General features: G+C 38.0%; 1 protein-coding gene and 1 pseudogene across 2 annotated transcripts in view; one reads left to right on the forward strand and one right to left on the reverse strand.

Moving 5' to 3' along the window:
- DCX (doublecortin) overlaps positions 1 to 25,839 on the reverse strand; it is a 137,979-nt gene that overhangs the window by 83,829 nt on the left and 28,311 nt on the right. The gene's annotated exons all lie outside the window — the stretch shown is intronic.
- LOC136386065 (casein kinase II subunit alpha pseudogene) overlaps positions 2,262 to 25,839 on the forward strand; it is a 190,586-nt pseudogene continuing 167,008 nt past the window's right edge.

The following is a 25,839-nucleotide window of genomic DNA, read 5'->3' on the forward strand; positions in this document are numbered from 1 at the left end:
AGAATCCAATAAAAAATATCATGCACCACACGTGAGATATTTACGACCTTTTGGAAAAACCTAGCCCAGGGTATTGTTCTGGAATAGGGTGGGTTTAAGGCTCTGGGAAAATCTGGGCTGCCTAGAATGTTAACAAGATGCATAATTCTTAGGAAGTAGAGTGGAGCCATTAAAAGCAAAATTATTTTTCTACTTTTTTTTCTGGCAAGGGCAAGTTAGTAGTTTTGGGTATTAAAACATTACACAGGCCCTGGCCGGTTGGCTCAGTGGTAGAGCGTTGGCCTGGCGTGCAGAAGTCCCGGGTTCAATTCCTGGCCAGGGCACACAGGAGAAGCGCCCATCTGCTTCTCCACCCCTCCCCCTCTCCTTCCTCTCTGTTTCTCTCTTCCCCTCCCGCAGGGAGGCTCCATTGGAGCAAGGATGGCCCGGGCGCTGGGGATGGCTCCTTGGTCTCTGCCCCAGGTGCTAGGGTGGCTCTGGTCGCAACAGAGCGACACCCCGGAGGGGCAGAGCATCGCTCCCTGGTGGGCAGAGCATCGCTCCCTGGTGGGCAGAGTGTCGCCCCCTGGTGGGCGTGCCAAGTGGATCCCGGTCGGGCGCATGCGGGAGTCTGTCTGTCTCTCCCCGTCTCCAGCTTCAGAAAAATACAAAAACAAACAAACAAACAAAAAAACCCAAAAAACCATTACACATACCTACATTTTGGAGACTCCATGAGTAGCCATCTATACTTATTTTAGTATGTAACTCTAACTTCATTTCCATCACTCTGAATTCACTATTGGTAACTACACCAGTTCCCAAAATGATTCTACTATACTCTCACAGAAATTTCATATAAATCTTCTTTGGCCATATGTCAGTCTAATTAAGGAGTCCCAGCTTATCATGGCAGAACTGCCTTCCATACTCAGAGAAGAAACAATCCCCCGAACAAGTTATGTTGGTTACAAAAAAAAAAAAAAAAAAAGACCCAGTTCACTGCTTTGCCGCTGAATCAGTAGCTGTGACCCCTGTCACATTGGTTGTAGAAAAACCTTATTTCTATGTGAATTTAACTTATGGATTGCTTAATACATGAGTCCTTTCTTTCATATGAGCCATTACAGATCCATAGCATTCCAGCAGAAAAGAGCGAGAGAAATCCTTAATCCTTACTAGGGTTTGCAGAAAATTTATCGTAAGTGCTCTTTGGAGAGTTCACAGACTGAAACTCTGGGACCCTGGGGTTTTTCCCCCTTAAAAAAAACCTAAATAATATTTTTTGAGAACACAACCCCAGACCAGCTTCTTATAAACAAGAATCAATAAAAATAGATGCTAAAATCCAGGCAACCATGAGCTTTCTCTTTCATGGTCCCACACTCTATGTTCAGCTCTAGCTGTCTAGCTAACCTCTGAGCTGAGAGTTGAATGTCTTCTTCTCCATGAAGTGCATAGTGCAAGCACAGATGAGGCAAAATCTGGAGCAATTGTCTGGTAGCTAGGAGAGGGAGGTGGCTGCCATTTATAATTTAGCTGATACTGTTCATTACACTCTTCTCAGTTCTGTTTCCAGCTAAAGGAAATGTTTGAAGCTAAGGGCAGAAAACAGAGTGAAGATCTACAATTGAGAAGGAGGGATAAGTTATCACTACCTGACATGTCATCAGGACACTTTCAGTTTGAGACGCAGAGATACTTATTGCAAATTGGCTTTGAGAACCCAGTGAACAATGCATTTGTTTCAAAGATGCTTTTGAATCACTTCGAGAGTTTTTAAAACCCATACCTGGTCCTTATTACAAATTTATTTCTCAAAGTCTAAGGGAATCACAGGCATCAGTATTTTTAAAAAGTTACCCAAGTGATTCTAATTTTGTTTTCCAACATTTTATTATGAACATTTTCAAACATATAGTAAAGTCTGTATCACCTACATTCTCTAATTAGCATTTGCTAAATGGCCTTATCACTTATCTATCCCTTTATCCAGGCTTCTGTCTACCAATCTTATTTTTTATATATATTTAGGTTGTAGATATCAGTACATTTCACCCTGTAAGAATTCTGCAGGCATATAATTAATTAGATTTCAATATTTTGAGGTTAATTTTTATTAGATAAGATTTATATATAGTAAAATACATAATTATAAGTGTACTATTTCATGAGTTTTTTATTTTTATTTTATTTATTCATTTTAGAGAGGAGAGAGAGAGGGAGAGAGAGAGAGAGAGAGAGAGAGAGAGAGACAGGGGGAGGAGCTGGAAGCATCAACGTCCCATATGTGCCTTGACCAGGCAAGCCCAGGGTTTCGAACCGGCAACCTCAGCATTTCCAGGTCGACGCTTTATCCACTGCGCCACCACAGGTCAGGCTATTTCATGAGTTTTGACAAATATATACAGGTGTATAATCCAAACCCTTATCAAGGTATAAAAAGAGCACCTTATGCATCTTCTTAATAACTATCCACTCCCACCTCTGAGAGGCACTCTTTTGTTCTGATTTTTCTAGGTGATTCCAATTTGCAGACAGGGAGGCAAAACCCTTTACAGACAAAAAGACAAATTCCAGCTCCCAGGCCTTTATGATTGAGGCAATAGAGCTTGTTAGCTCTTAGCTCTGGAGTCCAAGAGGTTCAAGTCCAGTTCAACCAGTTTCTATTTGTGAGATTTGAGGCAAACTAACTTCTTGAACCACAGTTTCCTCACCAATAAAATAGAGATCATAATAGTACCTACCACACCAGGTTGATTGGGAGACTTAAATGATATACATAAATTAGTAATAAAGTTAATGTTTATTAAGTGCTTACAAATTGCTAGGCACTAAGCTAATTGTATGAATTATCTCATCTAATCTTCCCTACTGCTATGATTCCCATGAAAGATAGGAAAAGAGGCTTAAAACAGGTAATTACCTTGCCCCAAAGCACATATTTAATAATTGGAATAGCCAGACTATAATCCCGAAGTGGTTTTGATTCTAAGAACCACATTCCCACACTGTTAACCACCACACTTCCTTTTGTGTACCTGACACACATAGAAAGAGCTCAAAAAATACTATATATTATTTACACATTGTATTTTAGATATATGTGCATATATATTTGCCTATCATTTGTATAATTTATTCAATTACAGAGTCCTACTGAAGTCATGAAACCTCTGACCCCCAAACAGAAAAAGCTTAGAAATCTCAGCAGCCTAATGTTGCTGATCTACACCTTGGTATGATAATCTGTATCCATTGTGTTTCTAACAAAGCCTTTTCTGTCCTGACTTTGAGAAATACCAGCAGTTAGACTAGCCACCTTACTAATCAACAAACAAATCTCCCAGTTACAACATTCCTCTGAAAAAAAGAATTTGGAGAAGCACTTTTTTCCCCATTAACACATTCAGCTCTCTGGTGCTCTGTTCTGCAGCTGTGCTAAGTTGCTCAGACAAAGGGATTGCTGGAAAATCAGTTACATCATCCACGTTTTCTCTGACAGACTTGCCAGGAGCAGCTTGATTAACATCTCCACAGAACCAAAGAATGGGCAGGGCTCACTCAAGCTACATTATGGTCCTCTGTCCCCTAATGAAAACCCTATTAAATTGAACAATTATTCACACTCCATTCGACGTAGCTGGTTACAGAGTCCATTTTCTTCCTAGTAAGGCAACATTATACAGATCCATATTACCCTTCAGTCTCCCTTATTGGGTCACTCATTTCTAACAGCTTGCCTCGCAGGCTATATGACACTAGTTGGTTGGCAAAGGGAAGGGAGTGGCACACTGTGGGCAGAACAGTAGATGGGTGTCTAGTAGTAACCTCTGTAGTTGAGCCTGAAGAGGAAGCCTGGTGACGGCTGAAAACAGAACAGTCTAGTAAATCCATTTCAAAGCTTTGGAGGCTCAGTTAAGCAGGCAGGCAACAAAGAGTGGGAAGAACAAGGGGAGAAATGCTGAGCTTTCTAGCTCAGTGGCTCCTTTGGAATCTCAGACTGCCAGGTTCCTCTTAATCATGTAAAGGCTATTAGGGACCCTTCACCAGGGAAGGGAAATAGTGAGCAAATTAGCTAAATGAGTGCCTGGGGTTATGATGAAGTCAGCAATCAAGGAATCCATTCCAATAGAGTAACGCTGATAACACAGTGCAATGAAATGAAATTCTCTGTTAGAAAGGTCAGTGTTGCATTATCACAACAGTACTGGAGTTAATGTCCCCAGAGTACTCAAAAGCATGATTTGATGCTCTCAGCTACTAGACTTGTGGCCAAATGACAGCAAGACAGGCCTTTCTATCATTATCTACTAGCCTCAGAGGGGTTGAGCATTCCATTTAAGTACATAATTGTGGGAGCAGAGGGAGTAGGTTAAACCACAAGAAACCGCTTCGCTGTTCCTTCATTCCACATAAGAGAGACAGGATATTTGTATGAATAAGAGCAGTAATGATTGGCTCAGTCCTTTAGGAAATTTTGCCCGTGTGGATACCTTGACTCTCAACCTGAGGAATAAAATAGTTTAGGGATTGCTCTTGTCCACATTCAGAGTTAGTACATAAAAATGGTGTTTGCTGTGCCAAGAAAATTGGAATAATTTGTTGTATTTACTCTTGTTTCTAGGAGGAATTGTGGCTCCTGAGAAGCATTTGTCAGACATGCTAACATTAAACAGCATCAAGTCCTGGCCAAGAAGAAAGTCTGATCCATCATGCATAGCCCAAATGAATCCAGGTTCCCTGAGAAGTAGAGTAAAAAGTATTTTTAATTAATAATAAAAATATTAGTAGGTGCCATTTTTGAGTGTCTGCTATGCACCAGGACACTTTATAACAGCTATATCTAATCATCACAATAGCCTGTGAAGGAGGAATAGTGCCTGGCATATAGTAACTACTCAATAAATGGGGCCTATTAAGATCATGGTAGCCATTTTACAGATGATAAAACAGGCTGAAAGAAGCTTAGTAATTTACTTAGAGTCACAATCTATAATTGATTCTGTTGGTACTTTAAAGAGATGGTATAATGTGATAACCAAATTCATTAGGTTGTCTCCAGTGAGAAATGAAACAAAAGACACTACTACAACCATCCAGCTTTCCCTCCTTTGCCTGTATTTTCCACAAGGATTTCTAAGGTAACAAGAAACAACCACATTCGGCACCATGGACAACACCACTGGATACCAATTATTGTGAGAAACAAGTTATGGGGCACACTAGTTCCCCTTCTTTCTCCTCTTGATTCTGTTTTCCTCCCTTAGAAATTGTTACATCCTTCCTGTTCTCTCCTAGACAAACCCAAGATCCTTAGAGTAACAGCCATAGATTTCCTGCATTTGTCCTTGTCTTACATGGATCCCCTAAGTGATTATAAAGTTAATAAAATTACACTGAGTATGAGAGTAGGTGGCCATGTGTGGTATAACACCATTATGGTCACATAAAATTGTGCTCTCACAGTTATTGAAGTACAGCTCATGCCATAATGAGAACCCTGAAGGGGGCCAAGAAAACTAATACCCAGTGGGTAGGGTTGGAAAGAATGTTAGGGTTAGACTAATGTCTTCTAATTATCTGGCTCCTGGTTCCTACTCTCCACCTACTCAAGCAGAGCCAAGGGTAGCTCTAAGAAGGTTTATGTGAGTAGCTTATGCAGCATTCCTCAGTTCCCTTACTTTTAAGGCTGCTTTGATGGTTCAGATAATTTGTGAGTCCTACTCTAGCTTGATTGCTAATTTCATAGCTTAGTGTTCTACTCATTCGTATTTACAATGCAGCGCTTGGAGAATGATCCATTGCTCTTAAATACACACACACTTTACATAGAGTCCTATCTGTCAGAATAAAATATAGTTACTTATTCTAGGAGCACCTTTCTCTGCCCCTCCACTAGAAAAGCACCCGAGAAAGGCATTGAACTATAAAACAATACGTATAATTATCCTAGTCATCTTAATTAAGTGGCATGACTTGATAACCAAATTCATTACATTGTCTCCAGTGGGAAATGAAACAAAAGACAGACTACTACAACCATCCAGCCTGCCCACCTTTGCCTGTATTTTCTGCAAGGATTTCTAAGGTTATGAGAAACAACCACATTCAGCACCATGGACAACGAACACCACTGGATGCCAATTATTGTGAGAAACAAGCTATGGGGCACACTAGGTCCTCTTCTTTCTCTTGATTCTGCTTCCCTCCCTTAGTAATAAGATATTTATAAAGACAGCAAGATGGAGTTCTGTACTGTTCTGTTGGAAGAACCAGGAATAAGGCAGGGGAGGGGCTTTTGAAAATAGTTTTAAGGGAAAAATTAGAATTGAAAGCAGCTGTGGTTCAAAACAATTTAAGTAGGTAAAAAGGTGTCCTTGGCCAGTTATTCCTGTGTAACAATACTCCAGTAGACAGAGTCCTTTGCCTAGTGCTGAGATAGAGCATGCATGCAGCAGTTCGAAGCCTTGATGACCCTTCCAGAAACCATTTTGACACTGGCCTCCTGGCAATATGAACCCTAAAAGTCTTTGACAAATTTGACAAAGGAAGAGAGGGAGTGTATGAAAATAAGGAGGCTACAAAGACAAATAAAGGTGGTAAAAATATAAGGAAAACCTTTGCGCTATGAAATAGAGCCCCCAAAACAAATTTGGAATAAATTCCTAAGGAAAGTGAAAATGAGGAGAACATGCCGTTTCAAATCACCAGATGACTCCTGGGGCTTGCCAAGCATTAAAATCCAGGGAAAGTAAGAGCAGCAAGGGCCCTTAAAGATTCTCTAGCCCAGTGGTACTCAAATGTGAACTTGCATTAGAATCACCAGGAAGTCTTGTTAAAACAGATTGCAGGGTCCAACCCCCAGAGTTTCTGATTTCAAAGGTGTGGCTTAGAGCCTGGTAATTTGCATTTCTAACAAATTCCTAGATAATGTTGATGCTACTGATGAAGGTGAGGGCACACTATGAAAATCAAACTCTAGTCCAATTCTTTTAGGGCATAGGAAAGGCAACTGAGGCCTCAAAGAACAGTGACTTGTCCAAGACCACACAGCTGGTTAAGAGTCCATCCACTGAACCCTACAACCCAGGCCTCCTGATTTTCAATCATGTGTTTTTACCCCAGAGCATCATGCTCAGGTTTAGTCACTAGACTAGCATCTGATGGATAACTAGAAGAATATGAATGGATTCAGCATTTTCTTTGCATGACTCTATACAAAACTCCTGACTTCAGCTTCTACTATACTAGTCAAAGCACTGATAAGGCAGAGGCTCAACATTCCATAATGGCTCCAGAATTAGGTTTACCCTACTTCTATTACTCTTTTGGTATCAATCCCACACAAAATTCACACCAATTGATTGCTTACCAGGTAGAGTTACCAGACTTAGCAAATAAAAGTACAAAATTTCCAGTTAATTTGAATTTCTTATTGTTTATCTGCAACTCAAATTTAACTTAGTATTCTGTATTTAACTTGGAAACCCTAATCCTAGAAAGCTGCTGGCTAATTTGAAGAAAGGGAGTTAACTTCTTAGTTTATGGTTAAGTTCTGCCCCCCCATAACCCCAGCCCAGATTCTAAAGAGGCTAAGAAACACCTGACCCCTTCACCTGCAGTCTGCTAGGCTTGCTGGGTCTCTATTGAACAAAAATAGAAAGACTATGGTTTGAAGAGCAGAAAAACCACCAGCAGCAGCTGAACTGGTATCCTCTAGCATTTCTCACTTCTATGAAAAGTTTGATTTTTTTCATGCCCTGTGATTAACCAAAACAAGAGAAAGACAAATAAAAATTCTGTACAGCTGTTTCACGCTGACAGACCTGACCTTCCCAGCTAAGGCTTCTTTGTGCTGGGAAATTGTTACCTAGCAACCAGGCCTTGCAGCTGCCAGACTCCCGACACTGAAAGCATGACTTATAGAAAAGAAGCCAGAAGAAGAAGGGTGGGGTGGGTCTGCATCAATCTGAGCTTTGTCTTGGGGTCTAATATTATATTCCAGTAAGAGAAGATAAGCAGGAATTGAAGCCCTTTCCTGTTGTGATTCAGTTGCCAACTCAGATTGCTTGGGCTCAGCAACCTGCTCTAGCTGTCATCCCTGGGTGGAAAAATGTTAGGGTTGAGGAAGGAGTGGGAACAAAGATGCTTCTCAAAGATGTCAGATATTCTGTGTGGCATACATGGCTTTTTTTCTTTGACAGTGGAGCAAATCTGCAGTCTTTAATACACATCTTTAATAATTGGGGATTTTTTTTCTCCTCCTCCTCCTCCTCATCATCATCATCTTTTTACTTTCGCCCCCTCCCATCCCTTCTCTTTCCCTTTTCTCTCTCTCTAAAATTACAGATGAAAAGGCCCATCATTTATATTTTTTAAAACTCTCTAGGTGTTGAGAATTCCCAATACTGCAGAAGGTGAAGGATTAGCTCAGTGAATTTCAAACATTAGCACTTATGTGAATCACCTGACAGCTCTTTAAAATGCAGTGTCCTGAGTCTCACCCTCTAGCACAGTGATTTTCAACTTTTTTTTTCATGGCACAAACACACACTAATTATTAAGGTCAGTGCCCCTGACTAAATACAACCATTTTCATCTCATGGCACAAATAAATTAGTCACTAAAGAAGAAGAGGTCAGGGCCCCTTTTTCTTTAGTAATTAGTTTATGAGTGCATGAGAAACAAAGGAGAAAATCACTGCTCTAGCACATCTGAGTTAGTAGGTTTGAGGTGAGCTCCACGAAATGTACATTTTGAACAAGCTCCCCACACAGCTGAGGTCTATACACAACAAAAATACTAGTTTATGGTACCTTTTGACATAAAATGTTTTTTTTTTAATTTTATGTAATTAAATAATATTCTTCACACTACTGCACTAATCTCCCCTAACAGATCACCATCTTTTAACTTCATATGTCTAATGGGTAAATGCCAAGTTTCTGTGTCTAGGCATGAAGAGCCACTTCAGAGGGCATTTATAGCTTTCCCTACTACTATATCCACATTTGTGTGTCTACTAAGCATCTATTTTTATCTCAATCTCCAAATCCACTGATTTGAAAGCAAGGTGGGAATTGACTAGACTGCCTTTGCAGAGACTTCATGTTGATTACATTGTCATTGGGTTATTCAGCTTACAGCCCTTTAGCAACAGCAAATGTACATATTCAGATGCAAAACATAGAGCCTAGCCCTTAACTCCATCTCAGCTGCTCCATCCCACATTCATAGAAAGTTTGTGTAGTTTTTTATTGCTGAGTAACAAATCTAGCACCTTAAAACAATGTCCACTCATTATCTCAGTTTTCAGAAATCTGAAGTTGCTGTTTAGCTTAACTAGGTCCTCTGCTCAGAATTTCACAAAGCTGAAGTCAAGGTACCAGCTGTGTTGTAGTCCTCACCTGGGCTTCAGGTTCTCTTCCAAGATCATTCAAGTTGTCATTAGAATTCAGTTTCTTGTGATTGTAAGGATGAGGTCCTTCCTTTCATACTGACTGTGAGCCAAGAGCCACTTTCAGCCCCTAGAAGCCACCCACTCACAGGCACTGTAATATGACAATACAGTAGTTCATTTCTTCACCAGCAAGAGAAAAACTTTCTGAATTTTCCTATCTCTGACCTACAGGCCCTCTTCAATATTTTTTCATCAATTATGTCATTTTATGTGATCACTTGGAGATTTTGTGTTTAAAATTTAAAACACAAAGTGTTGCAAACAGTGATAGATATAGATTTAGTTGATAAATGTACATTGTAATGCATACATTAACTACATTACTGAATTTGAATAGCTTTAAAATGTAAAACTTATTTTTAAACAATAGCTTTATTGAGATGTAATTCACATATCATATATTTTACTCATTTAAAATGTTGAATTCAATGTTGTTTTTGTATACTGAGAGTTGTACAACAATAACACATCAATTTGAGAACATTTTTTATAATTCCAAAAGGAAACCTCAAATATATTAGCAATAATTCTCCATTTCTCCCCAAATCTGCAACCCTGGCAACCACTATCTACTTTCTGTCACTAAGGATTTGCCTGTTCTGAACATTTCACGTATGTGGAATTAAATAGTTTTGTTCTTGGCTTCCTGCATTTACTGTAATGTTTTCACAGTTCATACAGCACAGTACTTAATTCCTTTTTATGACTAAATCATATTCCATAGCATAGATATACACATCTTTAATAATTTTGTTTATCCATTTATCCATTGGCAAGTATTTGCGTTGTTTCCAACTTTTGTCTAATAGGAATAATGCTGCTATGGAAATTTACATACATTTTTTCTTGTGGACATGTATGTTCACTTATCTGGAGTACGTGCACCAAGGAGTAGAGTTGCTGTTTTATATGGCAATTCTATGTTTCTATACATCCAGATTGTTTCCAAAGTAGATGCATCATTTTACATTTGCATGAGTAGTTTGTGAGGGTTCTAATCCATATCCCTGTTAACACTTGTTAACATATGTCTTTTTAATTATTTGATTTTTTTTTGACCCAGGTAGAAAAAGTTTAAATTAGAAATAACTAGTATTAAAAAGCTACTGTGTAATTTTCCAGGTAGGAAAGAACTTGAGAATAATATGCTCCAAAGTAGAAATAATCACTTTGTATCATGTACATCTCATACAATACAACATATTCTTTTTAACATTGCACAATATAAACATTATATAATGTGGAGTAAACTAAATGTAAAATAACTTGGAGTCACACAGAAGACACATGGAATAGATTGAACTCTAATTAAAATTAAGACAGGGTTAGTAAAAGGCAGAGTATTATGCAGTCAGGACAGTGAGCTCTTAAGGTCTCACCTCATGAGCTAGCCATCTCCCATATATACTGGAAATTATCATATTTCAACATCAGCAGAGTTGATTGCTTCAAACAAAGGCTAATCAGCTAAATAACTTGAGAAAGTCAAGCGGTTACTCACCACTCTAAAGTAGGTAACTCCTAAAAGTCTCTCCCAACTTCATGGTGTTCTAATGAGGAACTATGTTAGTAATATATTTTTCCTATATACTGAAAATAACTTGGTTACTATGAAACCACTTTAAGGAAACTAGAACAGTATTCAAGAACACCCATCATGGTGGGGGGGAGGTGCATGGTGCGGTGTGTAGATGGTGTTATACTGAGTTGTACACATGAAACCTGTGTGATTTGGTGAACAATGTCATTCCAATCATTTTAAAATAAATATTTTAGCCTGGCCAGGTGATGGTGCAGTGGACAGAGCATCAACCTGGGATGATGAACACCCGAGTTTGAGAACCTGAGGTGGCCAGCTTGAGCACAGGGTTGCTGATTTGAGCATGGGATCATAGACATGACCCCATGGTCAATGGATTGAGCCCAAGGTCTCTGGCTTGAGTAAGGGGTCACTGGTTCAGCTGGACACCCCCAGTCAAGGCACATATGAGAAAGCAATTAATGAACAACTAAAGTGCCACAAGTTGATGCTTCTCATCTCTCTCCCTTGTCTCTCTCCATCCTCCTCTCTTGCTTAAATAAATAAATAAATAAATAAATAAATAAATAAATAAATATTTTTTAAGAAAGAGAACATATTGCAAGGTTGCTTGAACAGTAAAGGAAATAAACACTAAAATAATGAACAATTTAAAAAAAGAATGCTAATGCTAGCAATGATTGATTTCCTTTCATTATTTTGCTTTTTTTCAAAAAAGACGAACTTCCATTAATTATTATAGTACCTCTTCTGTATGGCATTTATCCTCAATTTTTCTTCTGATGTATCATATTTTTAAAAATATATACATGTATATTAAACATTTTTTCATCAAGAAAAAAGATTTAATGTATATTTATTCTTAACATGTGAAACATGTAAATTTTATACTGAATAATTGATATTAAGTCAGAGAAAAAGGAGAAACCTACATCAAGATTTTAAAAAATATTTTAAACTACATTATATTGAAATACAATGTGGAATTTTGTCAGTGAAAATTATTTGAAGTTGTGTTTCTTCCTTTTTGTTGTATTTTTTCTTTTTTTGTCTGTACTGGTAATTATTTTCTAAATCAGTCATTTGCAACCATTTCCACCTTGATTCATAAAGCAAATTCTGATCAGCTGTTCTCCCAAAATAGAGAATGACTTTATATATAAACTTGTACATTGCCTTATTTTTGTTTTGGTGGGTTTTTGTTGTTTAGTTCTCTCTCTCTCTCTCTCTCTCTCTCTCTCTCAGCAATATGGCCCTAATTGAAAAATATATAAAATAATTTTTAAATATTTAAAATCTATCATCATCTTATAGTTAACACATCATGATAAAGAAAGTAAAAACTTTGTATTGAAAAAAGGAAAAAAGAAAAGAAAAAAATGAGGGTATGTTTAATATGCAACTTATATATACATAATAGTCCACAGGCAGTAAAATATATACTTTTTAAATGATTAAAGGAGGTCTGACCAGTTGTGGCACACTGAATAATGTGTTGACCTAAAACATTGAGGTCCCAAGTTCAAGCCCCGAGGTCGCCGGCTAGAGCAAGAGCTCGACTGGCTGGACTGCAGGTTCACCAGTTTGAGCATGGGGTTGCTGGCTTGATCCCAAGGTCACTGGCTTGAGTAAGGGGTCACTGGCTCAGCTGGAGACCCCTGGTCAAGGCACATATGAGAAAGCAATGAACACTAAGGTGCCACAACTATAAATTGATGCTTCTTTTCTCTGTCCCTTCTTCTCTCTGTCTCTCTGTCTCTGTCTCTATCTCACAAAAAATTATTAAAGGAATTGTGAAGAATTGTCATGTGGAAGGTCAAAGACAGACAGCACACATGACTGTAGTGGTGAGGAAGCAATTTCGGTTGATCATTGTCAAGTACATATTTTCAATCTTAACTTAAAAAAAATATTTTGCTACCAGCATAATGTAACCATTTTTCTGTGGAAATGGTCTATCATTTCATAATTTGACTACCAACTGACAAACATCCTTGAGCCTCTATACCAGAGGTCGAGAACCTTTTTGGCTGAGAGAGCCATGAACACCACATATTTTAAAATATAATTCTGTGAGAGCCATACAACAACCCGTGTATGTTACGCATTATCCAATAAAAATTTGGTGTTGTCCCGGAGGACAGCTGTGATTGGCTCCAGCCACCCGCAACCATGAACATGAGCAGTAGGAAATTAATGGATTGTAATACATGACAATGTGTTATATTTTTAACGTTATTATTTTTTTATTAAAGATTTGTCTGCGAGCCAGATGCAGCATCAAAAGAGCCACATCTGGCTCACGAGCCATAGGTTCCCGACCCCTGCACTATACCTACATCTCTAGAAGTTTCTATTGCACAGAGCTTTGGGCAATGGGATAGTTTTTCTCTCATTATTTGAGGAATTACATGCCTCAGACATTGATAGTTTTTTCAGTTTTTGCCTCACTGTGGTGAAATTTTCCCATCTTAGTATCTTTTGCCAAAACTTTTTTCTTTAAAGTCAATTTGCTTCCTAAAAAATGCAATACAACATGAAAAACAACATTGAAAAGAAAATCTGTAAAAAACAAAGTGACCTTTGAATGAGCTAGAGAGCCAGCAATTTTTGGTTAAAAAAATAAAGTGAAAAAAACCTGAACAGATGTACTGATACACACAGACAAGAAATATTAATTTTATAACTGTTCAAATTAATTATTTCTCTCATTCCCATCTGGTAAATAGTGAATGGGGCAGAAGAGCAAAGTTTTTTTCCTTCTTCCTATAGTGGATAATCGAGAACAGAACACAGCTCATTATATGAGAGCCTCTAGTCTTCACTGACACAACTGCCTTCCATTGATGTCATAACTGCCCAATCTGAAACAGTACATTGATTATTCGACTTTGATTACTGCCATCCTAAAAGGTGTGAGGTGGTATCTTATTGTGGTTTTAATTTCCATTTTCCTGATGGCTAATGATGTTTAGCATCTTTTCATAGGCGTATTATTCATTTGTATATATTACTTGGAGAAATATCTATTCAAATCCTTTGTGCATATTCAATCAGACTATTTATTTACATGCTTGTTTTGTTTTGTTTTGGTATTTTTCCGAAGTTAGAAGCTGGGAAGCAGTCACACAGATTCCTGCATGCACCCAACCAGGATCCACTTGGCATTCCCACCCAGCGGGTGATGCTCTGCCCATTTGGGGTATTGCTCCCTTGCAGACAGAGCCATTCTAGGGCATTAGGCTGAGGCCATGGAGCCGTCCTCGGTGCCAGGGCCAACTTTGCTCCAATGGAGGCTTGTCTGTGGGAGGGGAAGAGAAAGATAAAGAGAAAGGAGAGGGGGAAGGATGGAGAAGCAAATGGGTGCTTCTCCTTTGTGCCCTGAGTGGAAATCGAGCCTGGGACTTCCACATGCTGGTCCAACCCTCTACGGCTGAGCCAACTGGCCAGGGTCTTTATTTACTTTTGATTTGTAAGGAATATATATATATATATATATATATATATATATATATATATATATATATATATATATTCTAGATGCAAGTCCCTAGTCAAATGTAATTTCCAAATATTCTTTCTCAGTCTTTGAGTTGTCTTCCCACTTTCTTAATAGTATCATTTGTAGCACAGAAGTTTTATTTTTCCTCCTAAATTTATTTTTTTTATTTTATTTTTCAATTATACCTGACCTTCAATATAGTTCATATTAGTTTTAGCTGTACACCATAGTGTTTAGACAATCATATAATTTAGGAAGCGACTTCTCTAATATTTCAAATACCCACCAGCAGCATACATACTTATTACATAGTATTATTGTCTATATTCCCTATGCTGTACTTTACAGCCCCGTGACTATTCTGTAACTACCCATTTGTACTTCTTAAGACTAATACCATGATTTCACTTATATGCAGAATCTAAAGAGCAAAATGAACAAACAAACAAAACAGACACAGAATTATAGATACAGAGAACAAATTGCTGGTTTTCAGAGGGGAGGGGATTTGGGAGTTTGTTGAAAAAGGTGAAGGGATTAAGAAGTACAAAACTTTTTCATTTTGATGAACCCTAGGTTGTCTGTTTTTTCTTTCATTGTTCATACTTTTGGTATTCTAGCTAAGACACCACAGGCTATTTGAAATCCTCAAATTACTCATATGTTTCCTTCTAAAAGTTTTATATTTTTGGATCTTACATTTATGCCTTGGATCATTTTGAGTTAATTTTCGTATATAGTGTGAGGTAGGAGTATAACTTTTCATATTTATTTTTTGCATGTGGATATCCAGTTATGCTAGCATCATTTGTTGAAAAAAATTTTTTTCTTCATTGAATTGTCTTAGAACTCTTTTTGAAAACAAACTGTAAATATGAGGGTTTATTTCTGCACTCTCCATTTTACTCCACTGATCTATATGTCTGTCTTTATGCCAGTACCTTGCTGTTTTGATTACTGTAACATTGTGGTAAATTTTGAAATTGGGAAGTTAGAGTGCATCCACTTTATTCTTCTTTTTTTAAGATACGAGAGTCCTGACTTGACCCTTTTATGAAAAGTACCTTTTAACACCTGTGATTTAGTTAGAGCAAGAATATTTTTCCTCATTTTATAGATGTGAAAATTGACTCCCTGACAGTTTAAGTGACTGGCTTATAGCTTGAACACCAACCTAAGAGAGCTGTGACTAAAACCCAGTTTTTCTAACACTCAACTCCAAAGCAAAGATGTTTCCACCAGACCACACTTTCTTCTTTTGTTTCTTAAAACTGCTAACTTATATAAATGATGTTGCTGAAATAATCCTGTTAGGTTATTGCTTGGAAAATAATTTCATTTTTTTTCTTTCCCTATCCAAATTTTGTATTAATAATGAGAAATTTTTACTGTGCCAATTTGATGTCCCTATGTTTTCAACTACATATTTATTATACCTGAATTTATCATATTTGAAATATGTGTGTAGTATTTGTTTTTTGTTTCCTGAATCAAAAGATATTTGGAGAATCCAAAATATAGGGTAAACTATTGAACAGTGAACAATAGTGAATGAAAGTACCACTGAAACATAGTCCATTAACACAGGGAACCTCAAAGGAATATGTAGCTAATGAAACTTTGAACAGAATTTTAAGTGATGGGGAATTACCTGTCCATAGTGGTATGGGTAAAATGTTTTCAGTTTTTGTTTAAGGTGAGGGGGCATGCATGGAAAAATGCAGAATTGCCCTCAAGCAGGCAGCCATTTGTTCTGCCAATAATATGAGGAAGACAACTCTGTCCAGACCTATTTAAAAAGCATCCTCTTTAGAAAACAAGCATCTTTTAAGTTTTAATTTTGCAGTTCAAGCAAAATATTTCATTCCGCAGCATTTCCTTGCAAATAGGAAATGTCTCCATTAAGGTGTAAGCCCCAGTAACTGTGGTAGTACAAAGTTAAAGTCCTCCATTCCCACTTACTCTGAAAACTAGGCTATGTGTAAAAAATCCAAAACTCAAGAGAGAAGGCCTCAAGATTCAACTTGCATGGAAAGATATGTTTATTTATAATTCTTTCTAAAAGACTTTTGATGGTGTGAGTATATTATTCTGGTTTCCTAATGCAGCTATCTAAGGCAAGCCTTTGATTCTTGAAATATACATGTAATCCAATTGCCTGCCAGTAACTGATAAGGCTTCCTATACACACAAATTCAAAACAGAGAAATTTAGCTATGTTTCTCTGACAGCTGATGTAAGTTTTAACTCAGGCAGATGAGTAAAAGCTGAAGGGTTTAATATTTTCAAAGAAGGCTTTGGTTTGTTTCACATCTGTACTTGCAGTAATCTAGTTAGCATGTAGTGAATATCTGAAATGACTTACTTGATCAGTCAGCTTGGTATGGGGGAAAGAGGATTGACTTGGGAGTCAAGAGATCTGGATTCTAGTTATGGCTCTGCTATTGATAAATTATGTGACCTTAGGTTAATCTAGTCATTGTATATCAGATTCTGCCAAATGGAGATAATTAAATTCACCTACCTGAAATGACACCCTAGTCTATCTCATAGGGTTGTCAGGGCACATACAGGAACAGCTCATTTTCCTGATTCTCTCTCTCTCTCTCTCTCAAATCAATAAATCTGATGTAAATGAATCAAAATTAGACCTAGCTATTGTAAGACCCTCAATAAAAAAGAGAAAAAAATTGATATTGCCATGCTTTTAGAAGTCCTTCCACTTCTATTGTCTCTTTTAATTGTCCTGGAAAAATAAATGTTTGTTAAGTTAATGCATATTATTTCTATCCTCATCTTATAGATGAGAAAACTAAAATCCAGGGTAAGAACAGAGATGAGATTTGAACTCAAGTTTCCAGATAGCTGAACCCCAGACTTTTGGATTCAGTAGATCCAGTGTGAGAATTGAGAATTTGTATTTCTGACAAGTTTGCAGGTAATGCTAATGTTGTTGGCCCAGGGACCACACTCAGAACCAGTACCTTATAACCTTGTTTGGTATTCTGACCAGAACCAGTTGGGAACTGGTCCTGTCTGGTGGCTCAGTTAATAGAGTGTCAGCCCAAAATATGGATATTCCAGGTTTAATTCCTGGTCAGGGCACACAGGAGAAGCAACCATCTGTTTCTCTCTCACTCCCTCTCCCTCTTTTCTCTCTCTTCCCCTCCCATGGTCAGTGGCTTGATTGGTTCAAGTGTGGCCCTCGCTATTGAGGATAGCTTGGTGGGTCCGAGTGTATCAGGCACTAAAAATAGCTTTGTACTCGAGCATAAGCCCCAGATGGGGTTGCTGAATGGATCCCAGTCAAGGATCATTTAGGAGTCTACCTCACTGTCTCTCCTTTTCTTATATACAAAATACTATATGACAGTAAGGCCAGTGGGTAACTGATCTGGCTGATCATGAGAATCGTTTGAGGGAGCTTCGGAATATATAGATTCTGAGATCTCTTCGCTGGAGATTCTGCTTCTCAGGTGATTCTGATGCAGAGCCACTTTTGGGAAACATCACTCACTCTAGACTTGTGATATCTCAAGGTTTTTTTTTATTATCACAACCCTCACCTTCCTTACCCCCATTCCCCATACCTTATCCTCTCCACAATTTTTCTGGGGAGTAAATGAGCCCAGAAGAGAAGTATTTTACTGGAGTTCTGAAAGGTCTTTAGCACAGATAAGTAGCCCAAGCATTTATTTTGTAAAAACAATATTTTAAATACTGGGGTAGGGTGAGAGATAAAAGAACTGTAAGGCAGGTTCTGGAGGGGAGACAGAACTAACACACACTACAATAATTACAAAACAATGAATGATAAACCCTCTGACATTCTCAGTATGATAGATACTGAACAAAGATATGTGAATTGGAGTAATCCACAAAACTTCACTAAAAAGCTGAGCAGTGGGCCTGCATTAAAAATTACCTTATTTTCGGCCTAGCGTGCGGAGGACCTGGGTTCGATTCCCGGCCAGGGCACACAGGAGAAGCGCCCATTTGCTTCTCCACCCCTCCACCGCGCCTTCCTCTCTGTCTCTCTCTTCCCCTCCCGCAGCCAAGGCTCCATTGGAGCAAAGATGGCCCGGGCGCTGGGGATGGCTCTGTGGCCTCTGCCTCAGGCGCTAGAGTGGCTCTGGTCGCAACATGGCAACGCCCAGGATGGGCAGAGCATTGCCACCTGGTGGGCAGAGCCTCGCCCCTGGTGGGCGTGCTGGGTGGATCCCAGTGGGGCGCATGCGGGAGTCTGTCTGACTGTCTCTCCCTGTTTCCAGCTTCAGAAAAATGAAAAAAAAAAAATTACCTTATTTTTAATCACTTTCTCCCTAGGAAATCATTCAGCAAATTGTTTCTTACACAAAAAAATAAATATAACTCAACAACAGGAGCTAAACAGGGAAGTATAAAATATAATTAATACCCAACCTCACATGCTCATGTAGAAAGACAAATGACAAACAGTGGATCTTAAATAAGAAAAAGGTAGGAATGAGGAAATGGAAATTTCTTTGACTTTTCATCCTCCTCAAAGTGAAACATCTTTAAGCTCCATGCAAAACCATAGTCTCTCAGACCAAGAGCCAGTAAACGCCCTTCTAAGTAAAAAGGCTTGATACCACTGAAAATTTTCAAACCTCATTCCTTCACCTCCAGGCATAACCTTGCCTTAAAGAGATGATGTAGTTTAGAAATATGCTAGATCTAAGCTATACAGCACCTCCCGCTAGAGATATATGTCCTCCTATATTTACTATATGCTTATGTTTCCTCTTGAAAAAAAAAAAGAATTTTCAGGACAGTTAATGTTATCTTTATGTACCAAGAATTCAATTTAATAACCCATATTCTAGCTTTTGGAATGGAAAATCTACTTATTTGGTAACTTAAGAAGAACTGGACAATGAAAAAAAAATTACACGTTTAGTCAATTGTCCTTCTAGTGTAATTTAATGATAGAGGGGATGTTAGGACTGGTTACCAGATAAGGTATTATGTTCTGGTTCTGTTGCTATGATAATCTTTTACAAATTAATAACATTTTATGCTATTCAGAGTACTTTCATAGATATTTTAATATCTAAGGTCTCTTTTAGCTCTCAAATTTTATGATCTAATATTATCCTTCAAATAGCCCTATGAAGTAGGTTGAAAAGTTTCTTTAACCTGCTCTGGACCTCAGTTTATTTGTGTATAAAACAAGAGTGTTGGACTAGAACGATGGTTTGTAACCTTTGTTGAACATTGACTTGCCTGGGAAGATTTTTTTAAAAAAAAATACTGATACTTATGCCTGGACTCAGTTCCAAAGATTCTAATGTAATTGCTGTGAGGCCAGGCTTATGCCCTGGGCCTTCTAAGAGTTCTCCAATGTTTCTAATGGGAAACCAGGACAGAAACCAACTGGACTAGATGAGGTCTAAGGTCTCTTCCATCTCTGGCATTCTGTTTCTAAATGTTGTTTGCATTTTATGGATGAGGGAAGTAAAGCACAGAGAGGTTAAATAACTGCCAATGGTTAAAAACTAAGTCAGTTCTAAAGTGGGAGATAGAGCCTATTTCGTTCTACTTCAAAGCTTAGACCTGTTTCAGGCTGCCTTTGTTTACCTAATGTCCAAACCTGGTATGTTTCTTAGCCATGACTTTTCTCTGGGTACCTTTACATAAAGAAATCCAGAATTTCAAGATATATCACCATTTCTCTTCCTCTGTTGAGTTCACTATACCCTCTCCTACATTAGAAGGCCTTCCCAAATTAGCTTCCATCTGGCCCTGATGTAAGCATGTATGCACATTCCTTTAGTATTTACTACTAAGTCATCTTCCACTCATTCATTCATCCAATATGTATAGTGAGTATATACTATGTTTAAGATATTGCTATAGATTCTGTGGATACATCCATAGATATATACCTCTCTACCAACAGTTGCTTGTATGTTACTCTACAAGATTAAAGACTTTATTCTAGGTATGGAGCATGTCTTCCTCACTAGATTGTAAGCACCTCAAGACTAGATACTCTGTTTTTTGGTATTTTACATAGAGTATTCCAAAATGCCTTGTACAATACTCTACCAATAACAGATAAGTTTTTTATTTAATGATTATAGAGGACTGTCACAGATAGTACTCTTTTTTTAAAATTATTTTTATTTATTCATTTTTTAGAGAAGAGAGAGAGAGAGAGAGAGAGAGAGAGAGAGAGAAGGGGGGGAGGAGCAGGAAGCATCAACTCCCATATGTGCCTTGACCAGGCAAGCCCAGGGTTTTGAACCAGTGACCTTAGCATTCCAAGTTGATGCTTTATCCACTGCGCCACCACAGGTCAGGCGATAGTACTCTTAAGAGAATATACTACTTAAAAAAACCCACTAATATTTCTGAGGTGCCCATTGTAACTTATCCTCTTCCATTTCAGATTTTGTTTATTTGGATCTTTTCTGCTTTTTTTTCTTAGTGAGTCTAGCCAGAGATTTGTCAGTTTTATTAATGTTTTCAAAGAATCAGCTCTTGTTGCAATAATTGTCCTGTTGTCCTTGTTCTCTATTTTATTTCATTCTACCCTATTTTTTATTTTTTCCTTCCTTCAGCTGATTTTGAGTTTCATTGGTTCTTCTTTTTCTAGTTTAAGGTACAATGTTAGGTTGTTTATCTTGGATTTCTTCTTGTTTCTTGAGATAGGTCTATAATGACATAAACTTCCCTATTATTATTACCACTTTTGCTATATCCCAAAATTTTTTATATATCTTTCTCATTTGTCTCTATGTATCTTTTGATCTCCCTTTTTATTCCTTCTTTGACCCAGTCATTCTTTAGTATATGTTGTTTATATCCACATATTTGTGGGTTTGCCACTTTTTTTGCTTTTTACCAATTTCAAAGCATTGTGGTAGGAGAATATGCTTGGTATTCTGGTGAGAATATAAATTGGTACAGCCACTATGAAAAACAGTAAGGAGAGTCCTCAAAAAAATTAATAGTGGAGTTACCATATGACCCAGCAACCCCTCTTCAGGTATCTATTTGAACAATTTGAAAACATTTACTCATAAAGATATACACTATGTACCCTTATATGTATTGCAACATTATTCACAGTGCCCAAGACATAAAAACAATTGAAGTGTGTTTCAATAGATGATTGGATAAATAAGATGTGATATATACACACACAATGGAATAGTATTCAGCCATTACAAAAGATGAAATGTTGCCATTTTTGACAACATGGATGGATATGGATAATATCATTTTAAGCAAAATAAGCCAGATGGGAAAAGTCAAGAACTATATGATTTCATTCATGTGAAATATAAAGGAAGAAATTAACAAACAAAACAAACAAATAAAAACTCATAGAAACCTTCAACAGTATGGTGGTTACCAGAGGGAAAGAGAGTAGAGGGGGAGGAAGAAAGGGTAAAGGTGGTCAAACATATGGTGAAGGGTGGCAAATACATATGACCTAACTTTGGTAAGCACACAATACAATATACAGATGGTGTATTATAGAATCGTACACTTGAAACCTACATAATTTTATTAACCAGTCATCCAGATTGACTTAATAAAAAAAATTTAAAAACACTAATAAATCAGAAATATTAGCCATTTTGTTTATTCTGTATTTTATATATCATTAAAATTTACTAATGTCTGAGATTATTCCCAGTGTGGAGTCATTTCTAGAAATCAATAGGAAGCAGCTTGGGATCTTTCAGATTTGAGTTATAGAATTATAGAACTTTTAGAACAGAGGGACTAGAGTACATAGAATGTTTACATTGTGAAAGAAAATTTGGGGGTAATCTATTCTACAAATTAGAAGCTAAGATCCAGCAAGGGGCAATGATTTACTCTAGATTACTAGGCTCTTTATGATAGAGCAAGAGTCACTGGGTCCCTTGTCCAAGGCACTTTTCTATTACTCCTCCCTCAACGGCAGTGATTGGCAAACGTGTTCTACAGATGATCATGCCTTCAGACTCCAGATTGAAACATCAACTCTTTGCTGGGTCTCCTATCTGCCAGCCAGTCCCCACAATTACCTGAGCCAATTCCTTAAAACAAATCTCTTTATAATTATACACATCCCATTGGCTCTGTTTCACTGAAGAACCCTAGCTAACACAGGCCATATAATAAATATGTTGGGCTTTGTTATCTGCCATGGTTTCTTTTGCATACCGTCTTTTTCTTTTTTTTAACCTATCATTCACAAACCCTGATCTACAGTATTGTAATGGAAAATAAAGTTCTCCTTTGTACTATAAGGAAAAAATTCCTAGAGACTGCAAATACTGATCAACCTTATTTTTTTTCTAATTATATTTTACTCTGGTTATTCTTGTTGTATATCCCCACTAGCTCTGCCTTTTGTGTAAAGATTTACAATGTCTGTATCTGTGCATTTATGCTGTATGTGTTACATATACAAACCCAGCTACTCAATACCATTCTGTTCTACTTCAGGCTAGGGATTGACAAGAGCAAGGTCAGTATGGAGCAGAATCTGTCATCTTTGAAAGCCATATTCAGCTGGGGAAATATAAACACATTGATTTAAACAAGTTTTTTGCCAAGAAGGAAAAAAGAAAGATTGCTCAATCTGACCCCAAACTCTTAGCAAGGTCCCTATGGAGTAGCCAAACTCCAGACCGCTCAGTTAACTGAACCAGAGCCAGTACTGTTAAGCTGAGTAGGGAAGCTGGGAATTTGTTAGCCTACTCAGTAACATCTATTTACTCTGAAATCTGAGTCCTACCCTTAGTCCCAGTTGGAGGAAAATCTGAAAGCAAGAGTGGGCTATACCAACTAAACTCCAAGAGAGGGACCCTTTTAAATGTTCACTTTCTCCATCAGTTCATCCCAATTCCAATCACTACCAACTTCCAGGTAGGGCTTATTGGTAGACCATTAGCCAACAGACTCTTCAGCAACCAACATACCTTCAGTGCTACCACTGTTAGCGCTCAGAACTACAGTTCAGGTGTGGAGTGGCTGTTGCTAAGGAAGATTATGGGTGGGGTTGAGACAGAGGTGTCTATATTATATACTAGTAAGAACAGACATGAATTAAAACCAGTCTCAACCTGGTTTTCTCTGGATGACCTACAGTAATCTATCCCATTGCTAATCAACTTCCATACCCCCTTTCACCCAGCTGTCTTCTGCAGGATCAAGGCTAAATAACAGCCTGACCAGGCGGTGGCACAGTGGATAGAGTGTCAGACTGGGATGCGGAGGACCCAGGTTCGAGACCCCGAGGTCACCAGCTTGAACGTGGGCTCATCTGGTTTGAGCAAAGCTCACCAGCTTGGACTCAAAGTCGCTGGCTTGAGCAAGGGGTTACTCAGTCTGCTGTAACCCCACGGTCAAGGCACATATGAGAAAGCAATCAATGAACAACTAAGGTGTTGCAATGAAAAACTAATGATTTATGCTTCTCATTTCTCTCCGTTCCTGTCTGTCCCCATCTATCCCTCTCTCTGACTCTGTCTCTGTCTCTAAAAAGAAAAGGCTAAATGACAGAAACAGTTCTAGCTTGAAAATAAATGATGCCATTTATCGATCCCAGAAGTTTCTCCCTGAATATGCTGAGAAGGCAGATTCTTATTATTCCCAACTCTGAGTCCAACAAGTTAGAGAAAATGCTGACTATAGTCATGCTTTGTACAGTGGGTAAAACATATTATAAGTAACCTAGGAGAAGCGTCCTACTTAGTACTTATCAATTATTAGTTGGGAAGTCTAAGAAGCTACTCCTCACTTGGACTGAATCCTCAGTCACAGCATTCTTATTCACTGCTTGGCCAACATGAGCTCAAAATACCAACCCAGGAAATAGCCCAGTATATCCAAGGCAGATTATTCATTAGGTATAGTAGGCACAAATGCCTAGGGCCGACCATACTATTTCTTTAATGTGGGCCCATTAAAATGATCTAATTAGTTTTAAAATCAGGAAAATAATGAAATTTTGGGTTGAAGAAAATGCTTAAAAATATATTAATATATTCCTCTTCATAGCAACATCGTAATTATTATTTTTAGTGCAAGAACGAGTCCACAAAGGCAAAAGGGCTTAGGGCCCATAAAAGTCATAAAGCAACTGTATGTGTATCAACTACTGCTGAAGATCCAAAACCCTAAAGGGAAGGATGGCCCAATAGAGAAACCACACTTATTTTCATCAGGGGTGTCTCTGGAAAAACACAAACATCAACTCCCAGCAGGTGTCTAAGCAAACTAGGTTCCATATTCTTTGCAAATAGCAAGAGGAAGTTTACCTATCAACTGCCATATTAAATAAGCTGTGGAGGCAAAGACTGCCAGAGGGAAGCTTTTTATCACAGCTGTAATGTCTGTGGTGAGTAAGACCAGAAATGTCCTGACATAAATATTTATATACGACTTCACCAGATGATGAGACGGCCAATACTTAAGAAGTGGGCACAGACATGCATAGGTAGACACAAAGAGACTTCAGAAGGTATTGGTCTCTGGCCCAAAACCTGTTTTAACAGATTTTATCATGCTGGGCAAGACATTTGGACCCCTGGGGTCTGCCAAACTGTTGCCAGCTGGAGAGGCATGGACTTGGTGCAATCTACATAAAATAGTGTGCAGTTTACATAAATGGCAAGCACTACTTATGGCAGTTTAAATCTAATTAGTTAATCTGTCTCTGATTCCTCCAGTGAGACTGCAGTACCTAATGAGTGCTGGTTTATACAGGATTAAATCTACTTTGAAGGTTCCAAGGCTGGCAATGGAATTGGTGTTGCTGCCACTTTACCACTGTGGTTAGAGAAGGCAAACTGTAATGCCTCTGACAAAAAAGTTGTAATCTATAACAACTTTGGGGGTCTCTTGACATGCCTAGACAAATCTCACCTTTTGAGCACATTCTCTTTTTCCCTTTCGAATCTATTTCAAAGACTAATACTCCCACGTGCTAGCATGACTATGGGAGAATAGGTGCTACTTTTGTGGTGATTGTTGATACTTTAGCTACAAAGGCCCTCTTGTCTGGCTTTTCAACCCTGTCAAAATGTGATGATGCCTGTTTTCTTTCCATTTAATTATTCATTTGGGCCTTGAAGGGTTTTTTCTTTTCTTTTCAAGATTCTCTTATTAAAATGCAAATAAACACCTGAGGGAGAGGTCAATGATTTCCAAAGTGCCTTCTACCACACGTTCATAGTTTTTTTTTTCTTTTCTTTCTTTTCTTTTTTTTAAGATTTTGTGTTCAAACAAGTTTAGGAAACACTGCAATAAACCAAGTCAAGAAGGTTTTTTACAGAGAACTTATAAGATACCTTTTCCAGTAAGTTTTGCCTCTATGTGGTGTTG

The sequence above is a fragment of the Saccopteryx leptura genome, chromosome X (assembly GCF_036850995.1).
Source record: "Saccopteryx leptura isolate mSacLep1 chromosome X, mSacLep1_pri_phased_curated, whole genome shotgun sequence".
Lineage (NCBI taxonomy): Eukaryota > Metazoa > Chordata > Mammalia > Chiroptera > Emballonuridae > Saccopteryx > Saccopteryx leptura.